At 42.7% G+C, this 19,815-nt stretch overlaps 1 protein-coding gene across 1 annotated transcript in view; it reads left to right on the forward strand.

The window, feature by feature from the left end:
- The window catches only part of actn3b (actinin alpha 3b), a 38,547-nt gene that overhangs the window by 2,529 nt on the left and 16,203 nt on the right, over nucleotides 1-19,815 (forward strand). The gene's annotated exons all lie outside the window — the stretch shown is intronic.

A 19,815-nucleotide genomic window follows, 5' to 3' on the forward strand; every position in this document is an offset into this window, starting at 1 on the left:
AAACTTCCTTCGCCACCATTTTTGGAATATTTGCACATCTCTTGTGATTGTGCCTTTTTTAAACTGATTAAAAATGTTGCCTTTCTTACTTTGTCTCATGCGGACCACCAGCCTTTTACGCTCGGGGTCATAAAACAGGCCTTGAATAAACCTCTACAGCCCAGCGAGTCTTTAGTCTTCACCCCTCATCCTCCCCGGGGAGCCGGTCATGGTACTCCACTGCCCTCCTTGGCATGTAAAATCTAGCTTAAGGAGCTGATATCAGCCCATAAATATAGCCGGCGCTTCATTCTGCAGTGCCGAGAATATGAAAGGGAAGCCTCGAAGCACCTGTTGTCTCCTCTGTCCCTGAAATTTCAGTGGAAAAAGCCGCTCACCACTTGCTGCAGTAGTAAAATGTTTGTCAACACACAGTGATGCCGAATCTGATACCACACATTAGAAATGGTGTGTGTCTGAATTGTACATGCTGACACTGGTTTATATTTATCATAGAGCATGGCTCCTTCTTTGCTAACTAAGTGATTCATGACTTGATTTGGACGAGGCATTTGATTTAAGAGGAGCTGGCAAAAATTGTGTTAGATATTGCATCTAGGGGAAAGCTGTCGGAAGGAAATATGAGATATGAAAGGCCGGAGTGATGAGATCTGGCTGCATCTTATCTTGGCGAGCTTCTCTCCTCAAAGCAACTATAATCCTGGAAATAAGGAGGGCTGATCCAAGTGGATGGAGGAAACCGGTCCGGTTAGAGCCAGAAGTTCTTTTCGTGGGCTTTCGGAGCTTTATTGATGTCTGCCTCAAACAGATGACAGGCTGACAGGTCCAGCTCCACCGCATCTGCAAAAAGAAGTGATTGCTGTAGGCGCAATCAATATCTGTTTAAAGATTTACTCTCACTGCAGAGGGCTGCAGAAGACTGCGCTCACAAGAACACATGGAATGGCTTTTTATTTGAAAAGGCGATGCTTTCGTCCTCCTGTGCAGTAGATCCCTCTGTTGGCACGCAGCACTGAGCTAACTAGAAAGTAGAAACTATCATTATGCTAAAAAATAAATAAATGAATAAAGATTCAGTGCTATGACTTAAGTCATCTTCTGTTTCACATTGTTAAAGAGTTCAGCTGCTAATTCACTAAGTAAAGCTGCCTGGTGACGCTCATGTTGGCAGTAATCTAAAAATATCCATTACATGAGGTTATCAGCAGCCGTGTGCTTAGCTGACCTGTTAGCAATAAAAGCTCAGTATACGTACACACAGAAGAAATTAGACTGGGCAAGTTGAAAAGTATTTAAAAAGAATAATAATCATTTATTTTTCCCCGCACTGACACACTGTTGGTAATATAGGAGAGGTGGCTTAAACTGATACCTAGTTTTAGCCTAGCTTCCATGTGCCCACACAGAACTGTCTGTGCAGCCGTACTAAAGACGGATCGATATCTTAGGCGACTATAACATTCAGTATTAACCAATCACAGATAAGAGTGGTGCCAAGTCGAGCTGTGTCTTCTAGTTAAGTTGCTATTTTTTTACGATCAGTAGCTGGTAAGACTCCGTGATTTTTTTTCTCTCCCCTTTTCAGTATTTTCCCTCAACCCCTAACCAGTCTCAGCAGATGGCCCCGCCCCTCCCTGAGCCTGGCTCTGCTGGAGGTTTCTTCCTGTTAAAAGGGAGTTTTTCCTTCCCACTGTTGCCAAAGTGCTCACTCATCTTCTGATTGTTGGGTTTTCTCTATTATTGTAGAGTCTTTACCTTAGAGCATCAAGCCCCTTGAGGGAACTGCTGTGATCAAGTGCTACAGTAATACAATTGAATTGAATTACACTAACACACTATTTTAATCGAGATCTAATGAATGGGTGTTCGACGAAGTATCGGGGGAGGACAAGTTCTGCGTGATGAGGCCCAATCAGGAGTAAAATGCAGGTATCTGTGTCATCTCCACTCCAACACAACACATCATGTTCTTGTTCTGCAAACAGAAGCATAATTAGAAAAGGGGAAACAATCATATAGAAAAACCTTTTTCACAAATCCTGTTGGAAAACACACTAAATCTCTCAACATGTTAGAAAAAGAGAAATCTGCAAAAAATTTGGGCTAAATTTAATCAGTTCCCCCGTGCACATCGAGGCCTTTGTAAAAACGCAACAACAGCCTCTAGACATGTTTTAAAGTAGAATTCTATTATTAAGTGGAAGCCTCTCATAGTCTATCATATCATAGTGTTTGTTTATTTTCATTTTCTACAGCAGCACTGAGTTTGTCCAGTCATCTCACATTAAGTGATCTTCAACCTAATTCTAAGATCAGATCTTTATTTAACATCTTTGTTGTCATTGTTGCAGAATCAATGAGAAATTGTTTAGCAGCACAGATCTAAACTATATATTAATAACAATATAAAAATATACACTCTCACACAGACTTACAATATGGTGCAACATCATAATTATGAACTCTGCTTCTAAGATTTGCAGTGAAACATTTGTTTTCTCTCTGCTTTCCTGTTGCGTTACATTTTCTTTCACACGGTGCAAAATGAAGTGGTCCAAACAGCGTCCACCATCAGAGCCAACTGTTATGACGTTAGATTGAGTAATGTGATATTTACCAACTCAGCCTAATGTAAAGTCCTTCTGTGTGGGCCAGGAGAGATCTTAACAGGCTGAATAATCCAGTCTATTCTTGTCTAATCTCATTTTATTACATTTCAACGAGGGATCACCAGCGTGGCAGGCAGACCGGGTCGTTGATATCTCATACTTGATGCTCGGAGACGGCGCTAAAGCAGTGGACCTCCTCAGAGACGACGATTTGAAAAAGCATCATGCGGACATTTATGTTAAAAAATGAATCTCCAAAGATTAGCGACATTAATTATGCCTTAAATGTCAGCAATGCTGCAGCACGGCTCCACATAAAAGCTACTTATCAACTTTTCAATGCTTCAGCAGCCTGGCTGCTGTCTGCTACCTCGATGCTCATCGTTAAACTCAACAATCACAGCATCATCGAAGCATTTGCATCATATATCATCAAGTGAGTTGATGAAAAAAGGTAACAGAATGGAGCAGAGAGTCTTTCTAGAGACTTCATCTGCTCCACTTTATAATAATTTGCATCTTTATTGCAGATCTGATTTGTAATTTGGCTCATCAGGCCCACTTTACTCATCCCTGCTCACCGCCTGTGCTTCTCTACCTAATCCCAAGATGCATCTGAGAGAAGAGGCATCTTACGTTCCCCTCCCATAATTCACTCAGTCATGTGACATGTGAAGGAACAGTAACACCGCTAATGTGATCGCAGTGTGTTTTAATTTCCCAGACCTGTGGAGCTTGCACTTATTTAGGAGCTCAGAGGAGACGTTTTGGTGCTCGCAGCCAAAGAAAAATTGACAGGGATGCCATCTGAAACATAGTTGCTGCTTCTACAACACTTTATCACAATAAAGCCCTTTGTCGTATCTGTATTGATCACTAAATAAGACATTTCTTAAAACAAGAGAATTGCCCTGCAAACTTTGCAGAACTTTTTCAGTTTTACTCTTAAATTGTGTCCATGTATACCGTATCTGTTTTTGTGCATCTGTATGAGAGCTCAACGTAAGCGGAGAGGTGAGAGAGCCCGCAGTCAGATCAAATAGCAGTTGCTATTCCAGAAGTTGTGTCCATGTAGGGAGGCTTCTATAAACTGCTTTAGTGCAGGCGCAGGAGCCCGAGGAGGCAGTGGGAATGGCTGAGGACTGTATCTCTTATGTGTGTGTGTGCGTGTGTGTGTGGAGGGCTACTTCTTCATGGTGTTACACTGTATGCACTGCATGATTTGTGAGTTCTTGTAAGGAATGAAACAGTCTGACGGCAGAAAGTTGTTGCAGAGTCTTGTAACGGTAAAAGCAGATACATGATACGAGCATGGTGCAGCGTCGGAGTCAAAAGAAGAAACGGTGATTGATGAGCTGTGAGAGCCGCCATCTTGATCTAATCACAGCCTGTATGGAATAAAAGGGTTTAAAGTGGTAGATGAAAACTGCCGGAGTGACCACGGCGGTGCTGCCTTGCAGTTCTGTGCATCAAACTGAGCTAAAGCAGTACGCAGGTATGTTTGAGTTTCACACCTCCCAGTTTCAGCTGTTCGTACTCCTCAGGCTCATTCCTGGTGTTGAAAACGGAGAAAATGCTGCATGAGAGAAGACAACAGAAGCCCGCCAAGCGCCGTGCCCCTCGGTAACTAAACACACCTAGAGGACAGATGGCCAAACACCTGCAAAATGTCACCTCAGGTCCAGGCAGTGTGTATGCTATTGAGTTTTCATGTAGTAATGAGACGAATGAGACACCTGAACCTGTCTTTATAAAAAGTGAGCTAAGCTCATAATGTTAGGGCTGAGTGCTTGCTGCATGCACTGGATATTTATAGGCCGCAGAGGATGAGATGGTGAGTCTGTGCCTCATGATAGGACTGAGGTCACAGGGATATCATTATGTGCTTTATAATGGCTTTAAAAGCTGTATGCTATTCTGTGGAGGCAGCTCCAGTTTCAAATACCAAAAACCAAAGCAAAATAACAGAGTTATTTACTTAACTGACAGTCAGCTGTAAATGTATATATTTTACTTTATTAAAGGTTTTAAGACGAGCTTATGGGTCGAGTGTTGCACAGCAGCAGCCTCCAGGTTCTATATTCATGCAAAATGACTTACAGATGTTCCTATTAAAACGGCGTCTTTATTAATGTCTGTGAAGGTTCTCAGTCATCCAGGTCATCGTAGTCAAAGGAGCTTGCAAAGAAAAGCGTCTGGACTTCTTTAAGTTGCTTGAAGACGTTTCACCTCTCATCCGAGAAGCTTCTTCAGTTCTAAGGTCAAATGGTGGAGAGTCCCAGATATAAACCTAGTGGGAGTTTCCCCCCACAGAGGGACAAAAGGACCCCCTGATGATCCTCTAATCACCTGAGACAAGGTGGGAAACTGGGCGTCCCAATCAGCCAGAGTTTCGGGTGTGTTCATTGTGAAACCTGGCCCCACCTTATCATGCGAATTCCTGAGGTCAGATGGCCCAGGATGTGAGTGGGCGTTAAGGCGTCTGGGAAGGGATCTCAAAACGGACTCTCCACCATTTGACCTTAGAACTGAAGAAGCTTCTCGGATGAGAGGTGAAACGTCTTCAAGCAACTTAAAGAAGTCCAGACGCTTTTCTTTGCAAGCTCCTTTGTCTTTATTAATGGTTAATGTCGAGAAGAGTTCTAGCAGGTCATATTTAAAAGAAATACCGAAAAGAAAATTAAATGGCAAGAAAACGTAATTTTTATTTGACTAATTTTACCCTCGTGTGTCCTTCCGAAACAGATGTGGGCTTTTTATCATCGGCCTGCTCCAATGATTGCTTATGTCTGAGCTCACCACATGGATGCAAACTGAGGAATGACGAAGCAGCCGTCATGTGTGCTCATTCTGGCTTTAGCTTCACAACCCGCAAATAACAAAATGAAACCAGAGTTGTGGGATCGCCTGACCCGAGGATTCAATAGCCTTTTTGTGGTTCTCTAATGGAGGCCGAAGTCAAAATCACAAGGTCATCTGTGACTTGCTCTTTTGGCTAAATGAATGCTGAGAATTGTAGCTGGGGCGCATCTACTAGAGGCAGCCTCGGATCAGTTTCACACACCGTGTTTTTTTTTTTTTCACGGTCGAGGTTTCTGTCGAGATGGAATTAGCTGACCCCAGATCTGCCTGGAGAGTTTTGCCTCTTATTACAGAGAAAGAACTTGCCTACTGAAATTAGAAACAACCCCCCGCCACCCTCAGTCGCAGGCGCACTGTCATAAATCCTCCGCAACCACTTACACCAATTTATCTCCCCCACCGTCAGTCTTCAAGTCCAGAGCTCATTAAACGACAAAAGAGTCGACATGCAGCCACCGTGAACCTGTACACTCACCTTTATTCTCCACCATCACTCACACAGTCAATTCACCTGCTCACTCATGTAACAAGAAAGAGGCTGAAAGCTGTAATAGAGTGAACAATGCAAGATAAGGATGGCGCGAGTGTGTGTGTGTGTGTGTGTGTGTGTGTGTGTGTGTGTGTGTGTGTGTGTGTGTGTGTGTGTGTGTGTGTGTGTGTGTGTGTGTGTGTGTTGCAGTGCCAGCAGAAAATAAGGGTTATTATATACACCCCAGCTGACAATTTAAAGTAACAGCACTGTGAAAAAAAACTTTTCACTTTGATTGGTAGTTTTTCAAGTAATTAAAGTAGTACATCAGACATTGCTTCCACATAGCTGGCAATATAAAGAGAGCTTTACAAGACTGCTGGCTGGCTTTTGTGTTATCTGGCATGAAAGTTCACACTGAAATTCATATCAGCCACAGGATTAATCAAGTCCTTTTGTTTGCACTGTGAGTTTGTAGTTTTGGGTGAAATTACTCAACAAATATTGGATGGTTGTCATTTAATTGCTTTTTGTAATCTCTGACTCCTGCCACAGTCAGTTTAGAGCCAAATACCACAGACTGTATGTAGAAGATGGATGTAGCCACTAGGGATGTCACCAGAGCCAATACTTATACTTTTTGATGCCAAAATCCTGAAAACACGGTGGTACTGTGGAGACAACACACCACTACAAGTATTCTTGTGCGTCCTTACATGATGAAGGGCACCCACAAGCACAAGGAAAAACTACATGTGGAAGACGGCGACTAGCAAAGCCGCTGAGATAGCTTTGCCCCAAATTATCGATAGCTGGATATGGAAGTACGTTGTGTTATGCTGAAACACACGTTACTTTTTTGTTTGAGAGAACTTTGCCGTTTAGAAATCAACCAGCGCGCCACATGCTGAACCGTTTGTAGTGGCTAATGTTGTGTTGGGGATGTAATGAATCCCAAAGATTTAGTATTTGGTGCTAATATGAGTAGAGTTAGCTTGTTCCTAATTCAAGATGAAATTAAAGAAAGATGAAACAAAATGTGTATTTAGACAAAAAATATTCCTTATCAACATTATATTTTATTGACAATAAACAATAAAACGTTAGAATCTTTGCCGAGTAGCCTGCTAATGTTAGCATTAGCTTTTATTGTAAACATTTTACAATATGGATCAAAGCTGACTTCACATCAGTAATGCAGCTGTCTCAAACTAAACATTATAGTGTATTTCAGGATAAAATGAGAAGGATGACACTTTGTACCTTTCTAAATATGAAGTTAAACTTACTATTATTTAAACAGATCTGAATGTTGGCCTTTTAGCTGCTTTGCTAAATTGGAAGGATTTCCTTCCTTGGTCTGAAAAACCAAAAAGTTTGCATATTGCAATTTGGAAATCAGTTATTATCCGATGATGTGGGCGTCCGTTCAGCATGTAAGGGTAGACTAGGACACATGTAGCTTTATACTGCCCCCTTCAGGTCTGGAAGACCACTTCGGTACATACCCTGCCAACGGCTACGTTACCAAAGAAAAACAAGTACCGTAAGTATCGGTTCTGGTGACATTCCTACTTTGTATATATTTTATATATCTTGCTAATTAGCAACCATTTTGTGAGAAACATGGCATTTGGCACTGACTACTAAATGTTTCTTATCGTGAAATCCCAACTAGCCACTATAAATCATGTTAGAGGTCACATGACTCACATTCTGAGGTCTATAAATTTTACTTAATTAATTAATTTGATGTGTAAATGTAATTTTCTCATAGATTTACATTTACAACCAGACAACCTGCCACCTGCTGGCGTTTAGGTGGGTTTTGAAGATACTTTAAATTTTCATATTTCAGACCAGAAGTTCTCCATCCATCTTTCATGCATCTGTCTCTAATGATTATGTTCCCACAACACTGCAAGACAATCATATGATGTACAATATACGTGATATCTCTGTCACTGAGGAGAAAATGTCCCTTAAAAGTCCCAAAGAGGCAATTATGGATTCTATATGTTTACTTCACTGTAGTTCCATCTGTGTGGGCAGCATTATTGTCTGCTGATTTTATTACCTCTGATTGGATTTCCCCTGCTCTCTGCAAGTTTCTTCTTCTGCACTGCAAATTAGTTAACTTTACCCTGGATCATTTGATTTGGTTATTCGACCTCTCAGGACAAACTGTTGATAATGATGATAGCTGACATCGGCCTGTTGATAACTGTATTGCATTGTTGTGGCTGAGTTACTTCATGGCAGACAGAGAAGCTTATATAAAAGCATGAATCACAAAAAGCTACCAGACAACTTTAAATCATTTGTCCCCGAAGACGCTGCAAAGTGAACTGAGATGACGTGCAACTGAGGGAAATGCCAAGAATCTGTCCTCTAAATAATTGCGTTCACTTTTCTGTCCTTTCTCTTCTTTTGTCTTTTTTTACATAAAACCAACATTTTGAAAAACGTGCATCTGTGCTGCTGCCAGCATTTCCAGTTCACATCGTACACTCGTGCATAGATTGCGCTTGTAAGGGTATGCTGTTAAATTCTGGCTGGCATTTGTGGCTCGCATCATCATTCTGGTAGTGCAGCAACCTGGAGCCACGCAGCAGTGGAACACAATGTGAGGCAGCATAATGGAGCCGGGAGGGACACGATGTTTCCCCTCCTCCTCACGGAGTCGAAGCAATTAATATGACAACTCAGACAGATGGTTGTGTCAGAGCGAGTGATTGACTAAACCAGGTTAGCCATCCTGTCCCTTGGGTGGTGTTCAGACATGGACACACAATAAATGGAATACCTGATCTGGAAGCGACTGCCAATCTCTAAGGTGGCAAACTTGAGTGCTCTGAATCCGATCAAAATGCAGCACATGATGCCGCTTATCCAATATGTCCATACAAAACTCATCCTTAAATCTTTAAACGTTACCATAATGGGTGGAGTGCTGTTGTCTTTCCCCACCTGTTCACTCACCTGTTAAAGTCCCACGTGCACCCAGCATATCTCACTGGCATCTGGCACCTTGCACACACTGTCACACACACTGACTGGACGAGGTGTCCTAGTCCCTTTTATCCTCTAAACGCAGGCATAAATCCACAGGTTGGGACGCACCGGTGTTGCATTGGCGGCCAGCGCTGGCCTTGTTGTCAGCAGGATCTTTGGGTATAAGGCTGTTAATCCTTCACAGAGAAGCAGCAGAAAGGAAGGCTGATAAATTCATGCCGGGTACAGGTTCAGACCGAAAATGCAACTTAGAACTGCTCATGCAGTACTTTTACCTGACACTGGCTGATATCCATCCATCCAGTAACTGCTTAACCAGTTCAAGCTGGAAAAATGTGAATCTTCATTTGCTTTTTCCCCAAATATGAGTCACTGTTGGCTGAGTCTGTTGCTTTATGCAGTTCTTTCTTTCAAATTCAGCTGGTGCCAGTTAACCGTTTCATCCAGCTTTGTTCGTCCACTGATTATTTACTTTGATTAGCTCGTTATTTTCCTTTTTCTTAACAGATATGAATTGAATTTTGTGTGGTTTGGTTTTATTTGAAATCCAATCTAAGCATGTGTCACAGCAGTGGTCAGCTGGCCTGTTAGAGGTGTGTTTAGGATACATTACGTCATTTTCCCAAATCATCCCCGTGGCATCGAAGTTCAGGGCTCCGGATCTCTTTTTGAGGGGTGGGGTGTATTTAAAGACTATAAGGGGGGCGGGTGGGGTGAAGTGCTGGTGGTTCCTAAATATTGGTGACACCTGTTGTGTGTTGTAACCGTTAGCCTCCTCCACTTCAGTCCTGTCACTTTATCAACTCTTAAAACCTCGGTGGAGGAACTTGGTGCAGTTGTTGTTTACTAGAGAGCTCTGATGTGAGGAAAGTGATGTCAGACACACATAGCTGAAAATATAGTTCCTCATTGTAAAGCTCTAGTTTTGCCATTAAGAGGCTGAAAGGAAAAGATGATGTTTCTAATTCTCTCCATTAGGTGTAGCTGACAGCTGAACACCTTTTTATTAGTGTGGATTTGAGTTTGCCTCTCTCACACACACACCAACAGTCGTAGTTTCAGAAGTGCTGTGATTTTCTTCTTTACTGACACTTGTTTGAGATGACGAGCCTTGATGGGAGTGTTGTTTGTCCACTCAGAGCTCATATGGCTCAACCGCGGCTGTTCCAGTCTGTCAGAAGTGTCGTGATTGAGGACTTACATAAGCGCCGTCAGTGTTTTCATGTGCAAATCCTGGAAATGTCATCATGTCAGCAGCTCTCCAAAGTATTTTACAAATGTGAACAGCGGCGTCGATGCAAGAGGCTTATTTATTTGGGTTTTTAATTTTTTGGTTTTTGAGTGTGATCAAGAGGAGAGCTCGGCAGTGCTCACAGAGAGCAGGCTGTGCACTTTGGCCATACAGTGACACAGAAACACAGCCTGTGACATTTCCTGCTCTCTCTGTCAGTGTAGTTAAATCACAGCAGCTTGTGTGGTGCAAGCAAACCTCACAGAATATTTTACTGAGTTATTTATGCATTATATGTAAATTAAACCAAAAACTGATGACGAGACGGATTATTGTAGCTTAAAAACGCAGCGAATGAAATGAGCAGGAGCAGTTCAGGGGTTGTGTCTGTGTGTGTTTTTAATAAGTACTGACCTGTGGTCTGTTGACTCTGGAAGCTGCAGCTTTTGATTGCAGAGGGGGAAAGGGTGCATCTGCTGCTCTCTGTGCAAACAGTCATTGCTGCCCGACAGGTGGACTGACGTGCTCGCGGTTCAAAATCGACACGGCTATAAATAGATTTATGGCTTTTGGTAGTTTTCAGAGCAATAATTGCATCTTCAGTGCTCACAGCAGTATATACATTATTTTTATTGTCTTCCTCTGAATTTAATCTTCCTCTGGATTTAATCTTAGCCCTGAATCACAAGCATAAATACCTCGTAAATAAAAGAGCGCAGTGTTTTCATGCATGTGAGTGAGCTGTCACCGGTTTGTACATGGGTGCTGAACAGTGTGACCAAAGGTAGCTGTAGTGGACAGGTGTGAATGGGGTCCCAAATGTCAGCCCTGCAGGCAGGCTATTTTTAAAGTGGCACAGACATAAATACCTGGGCTAAATTAAGGCTGGGCACATGCAGGTGTACTGTGGGAAGACTGGCTCTTTCCTTTCAAACCACACGAACAGATTTTTATATAAAACATACTGACACAACATCATGTGAACACTTTCCTCATATGTTTGACTCATTTTGGATGATTTAATAAAGTCTGATTTGTAAACGCTGGTCAAACTATCATCAAAATGAATGATTAGCTGCAGTATGAAACTGCACTCTCATTGGATAATAAACAACCACAAGTATTAGCCAATAAGCATGGGGTTTCACAGTCATACCTGCCCCTTGTCGTCACATTGGGGTGGGGGGTGCAAGCAGAAATGCTCAGAAACTATGAGTGATGCCACAGGAGCTACGCTGGGCTAGGCCCATCTAAAGAAGGCAGCCACTCAGTCTCTTTACGTCCCATGACTTTTCTCATGTTTTACTCTGGACTATTCACCTGATCTGGTTGGGAAAGACCTGTGATTGGCTCCACTCATAAGCTCAAATCCTAAACATCCAGCGCAGAGACTCCACTTCAGTCACAACATGCTGACAGGTTATAGATTTTCAACAAACCCTTTGCTTTCTGTACTATGGAGAACTCAGACTTTATAGAGCTGGGCTCAAAACACTTTAGTTACAAACCACAGGACAAATGCTAGAGAATGAAAAAGAATACTTTTCTGTGCACCCTCACCATTATTCTTTATTTAAACTAACGAAAGTTGAAAGAATGAGGTTAGGGGCTTAGAGTTGAGCGCAGCAGTGAAAGCGTCCTGTCTTCCTCCATCATGGCCTCGCTAAGTGATGCTCTAAAACGCAGCACTTACTGACAATAACAGAGACTTCCGAAAATGGTTTACAATTGATTTAACTGCTTTTCTACCACCAAGTGCTGCCAATTTGTTTTTCTAACGCTCTGCTTGTTGTTTTTAATTCTGCTCCACATCACAGACCTTATAATTTCCCTCCACAATCAGCAGATTAAAACGCACCAAATCTTAAGACTGGCACACAAAGAAATGCAGAGATGATCTGCGCTGGCAGTGTTCCCTGTAAGCCACATCGCTGTGCACATTTTTATTCCAGACAAACATATTTCTGTAATTGGATCAGCCTCGTGTGATCGAAGGCACTAATTAGTGAAATCAGCTACTGTAGACTTTTGTAATTAAATCTAAACACTCTTTTGGGGAAAAAAAAAAAAGGCCTGCAGCCAGCGACGCAGTAGTGCAAAGAGGTGAGGTGTAAGCTGAGCTTGTCCTGAAGGTTTATGTAATTATGCATCTTATTAGAAGTGATTTATATTTATTTATCTATGTATTATTTTCTTATTTATTTAGATTTCCTTAGGAGAGGCTGAGGCAGAGAAATGGAGCTATGAAAGTGCAAAGACAGGGTTGATATATGTGGAGCAGCACTCAGTCTGGACTAATCATCAAGTCAACTACAGCTGACTGTGTGTGTGTGTCTGTGTGTGTGATGGTCAGCTGTGGAAGGCTATTTTGTGCACGCAGGGCGCTGAGATTTATGCGGGAGGTAAACTCAATATAATCCCACTTTACGGCCGCCGTGTCATGCGGCACTCACTTTATGATGGAAGGCTTTTCTTAAATGTAACCTCATTAAAAGAAGCATTACTAAAAGCATCTCCTAACGTTTGACATATCGACATTCTAATAATCCTTCATTTTAAATATAGTTTTATAATCATTAGCCGACATTTTTCATAATAGCAAAAAGGGTTCACAGCTGGAAGATGATGTTTAAGGTGTCGGGGAAAAGAGGATGTTTTTGAGCTTTGGCACTGATTCTTCAAATTATAATCAATCAGTCGTCTTGATATCATTTTTACATTCATGTCTTTTTTAATGAAACGTGAGAATCGTCAGTCTGTGTTCCTACCCCCACCTATGGCCGAGCTCACGAGGGTTAATATGTGAAAGAATGATACAGTAATGTGCTTCATATAAAGAGCAGCAGGCAGGGCTCAGAGGGGAGCTGCTACTCCTCTACCTTTTAAAGAAGCTGGCTGAGGTGGTTTGTGCGTCTGATAATGATGATGCTTGTTCCAGAGTGAGGTGTTCTACCTACTGGAAGGAGACCAGGACACTCTGGAGAGAGTACATCTTCAAGAAGGTGTCTATGGAGCAGGCGGTCTGAGCATCTCTGGTTAGCGGTCGTGCTGTCATCTACTGGAGCTAGAGCTCCAGCTAGTGGCAGCTAGCTCCTAACATCTTAGCAGCTAACGGGCATTGTGTAGTCAGAAAGTATGAATATTAACTCTAACCAGAGGTTGTTCTGCCACTTGCTGATGAGGGCACCAGCCTTTAATCATCTAGTCTACATTAGTCGTGCTTATCCCTCCAACAAAGTAATTAATCTGCATCTTCTGCTAGCATGTGCGTTCTTTTCAGGAGCCGTAAAGAGCTTGCGGTTGCGTCAGCTCTGTGATGAACAGCCTGGGTAGCTGACATTATCAGGAGCTCATAGCCCGTTGAGATGGGAGGAAGAATGTATGGGAATGTGTGTGTGTGTGTGTGTGTCAGATGTATTTGGAGGGTGGGGGGTCTGCAGCCCTGGGTCTCCTGGGGGGGACGTAGTCATGACGGGCATTCAGCTGGGCTACACTGTGACCTCATTTTACAAGTAAGAAGGTCCCAGCTGAGCTGAGCCAGGACGGACCAACAGGTGCAGACAGACAGAAGAAAGAAGAGGGGAGGGGGGAGGATGCTGGGATGGAGGGTGACTTCATCCCGGCGGACTTTGACGACCACCACAGGCGTTACAGCAGACCGAGGAGGAGCCGGCTGGTGGGTGGGGGGAGATAATGAAGCGGTACAGCACAGACGGAGAAAAGTATCAGCTGTAGTTTCACATGTGTCACAGTTAATTGTTTTTTTTATCTGAGGCTCATGCAGCGTTTTGGATTTAATGAATCTGTGATTGTGTTTGTGTCTCCAGGTTAAGTGAATCCTTAATTTCACTTAGCGCCACGTCAGCTTCTAACAGCTTTCCCTTTGATGTAGACGCGGCATCACCCCTCTCATCTTTCCCACACTTTCTCAAGTTATTATTTTATATCTCATCATATTCTTAAATCCATTCCTTCCTCCTCCTCCTCCTCCTGTCTTGGACTCTTACAGTTCACCTCAGGAATCCTGCCTTCTCAGCTGTCCACTGGTGTCCCATGGCAATCCGATTTAGCCTCCACCACCTCCCCTCACTCCTTGCCCCTCCCCTCCCCTTCGCAGCTCTTTCTCCTCCTTTTCCACCTATTTTAGCCTCCACACCTACCGCCCACCTCCCTGTCTCCACCTCCTCCGTTCTCCGTCACACACCTCCTTGTCCCCTCTCCAGTTTGGCCGGGTGGTCTGTGCGTGCTGGATTAGGAGTCTGTCTAAATTTGGTCATGCATGGCAAAGGAGATGAGCACCTGCTGGTTGGACAGGCGGTCTCTTCTCCCCTCCAGACCCTTACATCAAATTACAGCAGGGCTTGGGCATTCCTGTCACTCCTCTCCTCTCCGCTCCTCCGCTTTGCTGCTTCTTTGTCTACGAGTCTCCTTTTCTTTGACCTTCAATCTCAAATTCAGATTGAATCCATTTTTGATTTCCAGGTGTGACAAATTTAGTTTCCAAATGTCCAAATCTGGCAAAAGACAGTGATTCTAATAGTAAAACTACTTGTACTGGAGTATAAAAATACTTGGTCAAAAGTAAAAGTTTTCTTCTGTGCGATTACAAATTAGGCCAGATCGCACAAAACACTAAATCTCACAGAATATTTAACTAAATCCAAACAGCTGGTCAATAAAACCCAAAACACTGTAATGGGAAACATTTAAAGTAGCTTAAGATGGAAATATTATGCAAAGAAACCAAGTCTCTAATTTGCATTTAAATAAGGTACTTCCACTGATGACCGTTGATCCTAAGATCACATCAAAAGTTCTTTTTTATAGTCTTCAAAAAAGTTTTTTTTTTTTTTTTTTAAGTCAAAAACATGCATTCGAACTCATAATGTTTAGGTAATCATTTTTGGCCTTTTTTTAATGTATACATGACCCATGAATCGCCTGAGCCTAAAAAAGGCTTCTAGTGGTGATCAAGTGTTGTGAATACACATAACAGACAACTTAGCAAAGAACCGATTTTAATTTGTATCTTTAGGAAATTTCTTATTAGCAGCTTCTCGTAAAAACACACAACTTGTTCCCATTTATTTAGCTGAATTTAAGCAAAATACCAAAGATTCCCAAAGGGCTGTAAGCAGAAACCTTGGCATGGTGTGCAGTCTCTCCTTTAAAAAAAATAGGAAACTGGACTAGTGGAGGACATAAGAAGGCCTCTCAGGCCTAAGATGCTCTCTGCAGCAGATGGACAATATTTGAAAGTCATATTCTTAAGAAATAGGGGGAAAAACCTAGCAAAGATCTGATACAGGACCTCCATTCGGCTCTTCAGGTACTCCATTTAGTGTCTCAGTGGAAGGGTGGCTGTGAAGAAGCCATTCTTAAGAAACATGATGATTGAGGTATCCCAAATTGCACAAGAACTGGACTGAAAATCGATAGCAACAGGTGTGATGAAGTCACGAATCCAGATTTTACATCATCGGTATGTGCACAGGTCAGGAGAGAGGTACAACTGTGAGTCTGCAGTCACCCGTAAAACGCAGTGGACCCTCTGTCATGGTTTGGGCTGTATTGCAGCCAGTGGTGTTGAAGATTTTGCCAAAATTGAAGAATTATGAGCACAGAAAGTACCACCAGATTTTGAGCACCATGTAATATCATCTGGAAACGGCTTCATTTTTCAGCAAACAGACTGCCATTGCAATAAAAGCTGTTGTGGATTGGCCTCCTTAGAGCCCTGACTTCAACACTGTAGCAGTGTGGGATCATTTCGACAGAGAACAGAACAAAAGGCAGAAACATCCAAGGAAGAGCTTTGAATGTCCTTCAAGAAGCCTGGAGAACTATTCCTGCTTAAAGAAATGGAAAGACTGACTAAGAGAGTTCAGACTGTGTTGAAGAATAAAGGCGGTCAAACTGAATATTGGCTTCTAAGCAACTCTGTATAAAGTATATTATAAATCATCACATGCTTACATTGCATCCGTTTAATTATAAGAAACTTTCAGCCCATCACCAGTCTCCTCCAGGAAGGAGAGAAAATCAGTGTGAGTGAAGCAGAGCCAGCCCTGAAAACTCTTTATGTAACGGTTTATCTATAAAATGTCAAAAAATGATGAATATGTTCAGTTTGCATTTACATAACAGGGGGCAGAAAATCATTAGAGCTGTGAAACAGGAACAAGGAAATTTGAAGCATGTTTGCTTGAAAAATTGCTTCAATTAGTCATCAGGTTAATTCATTTTTCACTCCATCAACTAATTAGATAATCATTTCAGCTCTAGAGCACATGCAGAGATAAGCAGTGTCTACTCTCCCCCACATGCTGTACTTTCCCTTCACTCTAATTTGCGACTTTTTCTCCTCTTCCACTCAGACATCTCTGTCTTATCTGTGTCTCTGGTACTTTGCGTCTTTGCTTTTCTGTCCGCGCAGGCAGATGCAGACGCGAGGCCCGGAAGCTCATATACAGTGGGGCAAAAAAGTATTTAGTCAGCCACCGATTGTGCAAGTTCCCCCACTTAAAATGATGACAGAGGTCAGTAATTTGCACCAGAGGTACACTTCAACTGTGAGAGACAGAATGTGAAAAAAAAATCCATGAATCCACATGGTAGGATTTGTAAAGAATTTATTCATAAATCAGGGTGGAAAATAAGTATTTGGTCACCTCAAACAAGGAAAATCTCTGGCTCTCACAGACCTGTAACGTCTTCTGTAAGAAGCTTTTCTGTCCCCCACTCATTACCTGTATGAATGGCACCTGTTTGAACTCATCATCTGTATAAAAGACACCTGTCCACAGCCTCAAACAGTCAGACTCCAAACTCCGCCATGGCCAAGACCAAAGAGCTTTCGAAGGACACCAGGAAAAGTATTGTAGACCTGCACCAGACTGGGAAGAGTGAATCTACAATAGGCAAGCAGCTTGGTGTGAAAAAATCAACTGTGGGAGCAATCATCAGAAAATGGAAGACATACAAGACCACTGATAATCTCCCTCGATCTGGGGCTCCACGCAAGATCTCATCCCGTGGGGTCAAAATGATCATGAGAACGGTGAGCAAAGATCCCAGAACCACACGGGGGGACCTGGTGAATGACCTGCAGAGAGCTGGGACCAAAGTAACAAAGGTCACCATCAGTAACACACTACAACGGCAGGGAATCAAATCCCGCAGTGCCAGACGTGTTCCGCTGCTGAAGCCAGTGCATGTCCAGGCCCGTCTGAAGTTTGCCAGAGAGCACATGGATGATACAGCAGAGGATTGGGAGAATGTCATGTGGTCAGATGAAACCAAAGTAGAACTTTTTGGTATAAACTCAACTCGTCGTGTTTGGAGGAAGAAGAATACTGAGTTGCATCCCAAGAACACCATACCTACTGTGAAGCATGGGGATGGAAACATCATGCTATGGGGCTGTTTTTCTGCCAAGGGGACAGGACGACTGATCCGTGTTAAGGACAGAATGAATGGGGCCATGTATCGTGAGATTTTGAGCCAAAACCTCCTTCCATCAGTGAGAACTTTGAAGATGAAACGAGGCTGGGTCTTCCAACATGACAATGATCCAAAACACACCGCCCGGGCAACAAAGGAGTGGCTCCGTAAGAAGCATTTGAAAGTCCTGGAGTGGCCTAGCCAGTCTCCAGACCTCAACCCCATAGAAAATCTGTGGCGGGAGTTGAAAGTCCGTGTTGCTCGGCGACAGCCCCAAAACATCACTGCTCTCGAGAAGATCTGCATGGAGGAATGGGCCAAAATACCAGCTACTGTGTGTGCAAACCTGGTAAAGACCTATAGTAAACGTTTGACCTCTGTTATTGCCAACAAAGGTTATGTTACAAAGTATTGAGTTGTATTTTTGTTATTGACCAAATACTTATTTTCCACCCTGATTTACCAATAAATTCTTTACAAATCCTACCATGTGGATTCATGGATTTTTTTTTCACATTCTGTCTCTCACAGTTGAAGTGTACCTCTGGTGCAAATTACTGACCTCTGTCATCATTTTAGGTGGGGGAACTTGCACAATCGGTGGCTGACTAAATACTTTTTTGCCCCACTGTAGGCATAAACACACACCCACTTACTTTAAAGGGCACATGCATTTTGATTCCTGGGCTATTTAATGTGCTTTGCTGTGTTGGGAAATTTGTTTTTACCTACTGAGCACAAACCCTGTTTCATTGCTAATTTATACATCCCTCTCTCTGTGTGTCTCTCCTCACTCCACCCACACAATCATCTGTAGTTAGTTATTCAGCTCATGTACTTATTCTGCTTCGACACCCCCGCATCCTCCAAACCCTGGCAAAGTTTTGGCTCTACAGCAGAAGCCCTAACGCACACTCACACCCCTGAGTTTGAACACAAGCGCACACACACGTTTTTTTTGTTTGTTTTTTTTCAGATTAAAGCTAAACAGCATGGAAAGCCTCTCAGAAATACCTTTCAGCGGCTGATTGATTGAATGGCGCACTGAATTGTCCCCTGCACGTACGTCTGACGCCATTAGGCAGTTTTCCAGACAGACCGAAGGCAAGCACTCAGCGCTTAAGAGCCATTTCTGTCTATTACACACGCCACCATCACTCAGTGAGCAGCTTGGTTTCCAAAACGGGTGATTTGTAGCTACTGAAAGACGTAGCGCCCGAGTGAAATGTGTGATTTTTTTTTTTTTTAATTTATTTATTTATTTTAATAACAGGTACCTTCCTGAACACTTGCAGACTTCACTTTACTGCACTTGAATGTCCAGCTGTTTAAGAAATGGATGGTGCTGATGCTGAGGAGTCTTTTGCATGTGTAACAAATGACCATTGAGCAGCACAAGTTTGTTTTATTTATTTATCGAGGCTTCAGTTCACCAGCTTAACGTGGCAGCCTCTACCAGCAGCAAACGTATACCTTCTAACTGCCAACTGGCAGCCCACTGGCAACCCCAGCAACTCCCCCCACCCTTTCCACCTTGGTCTCTCCCAGAATCTTTAAATAGTCTTCAGACCCCCTGGGACACATGCTAATCAGCAGAATTGGTGGCTAGTATTATCTCTTTATCCTACATCATGTGTCTGGAAAATAGAATCATTAAAATGTTCAATAAATAATCATTAAATATTTAAGAGTTCTCATGTGAAAGTATGTTTCTTGGTGTGCACATGTTTCCTAAAGTGCAGAGTCCTAATTAAAATGCAAACGTGTCCAGATATGCATCCATTATTAGTTAAACCAAGCATACAAATGACTCAAACAACTCTTGGTAATTATCACATGTTAGTTCTGCAGATTGCACCTGTTTATTACAGTGAGCGTCATTCATCCTCTTATGAATTCATCTGGGAAGTTCCACAGCTTCAAAAAGCACACGTCAGAATGATCTGAGCCCAAAGTCAGATTGAACTAAGATCAAGCGGCCGTCAAACTGACACAAGTGTCAGAGTGTGACTGCGCCCGCTCTCCGTCAGCAGCCGCAGTCGCAGCAAGGTCACAGATTAAAGAGGACAGCTCGGGCCTCGCGAAGCATTTTGTGACCCCGGTTTCAAAGAGGAAGCATCAAATTGTGTGTGTGAGTTCGTAAAACCGTGTGTTTCTGGCTCTTTGTGTGATGTATGTGGTGTGCA

This window comes from Rhamphochromis sp. 'chilingali' (genome assembly GCF_963969265.1).
Source record: "Rhamphochromis sp. 'chilingali' genome assembly, chromosome: 1".
In the NCBI taxonomy this organism is placed as follows: domain Eukaryota; kingdom Metazoa; phylum Chordata; class Actinopteri; order Cichliformes; family Cichlidae; genus Rhamphochromis; species Rhamphochromis sp. 'chilingali'.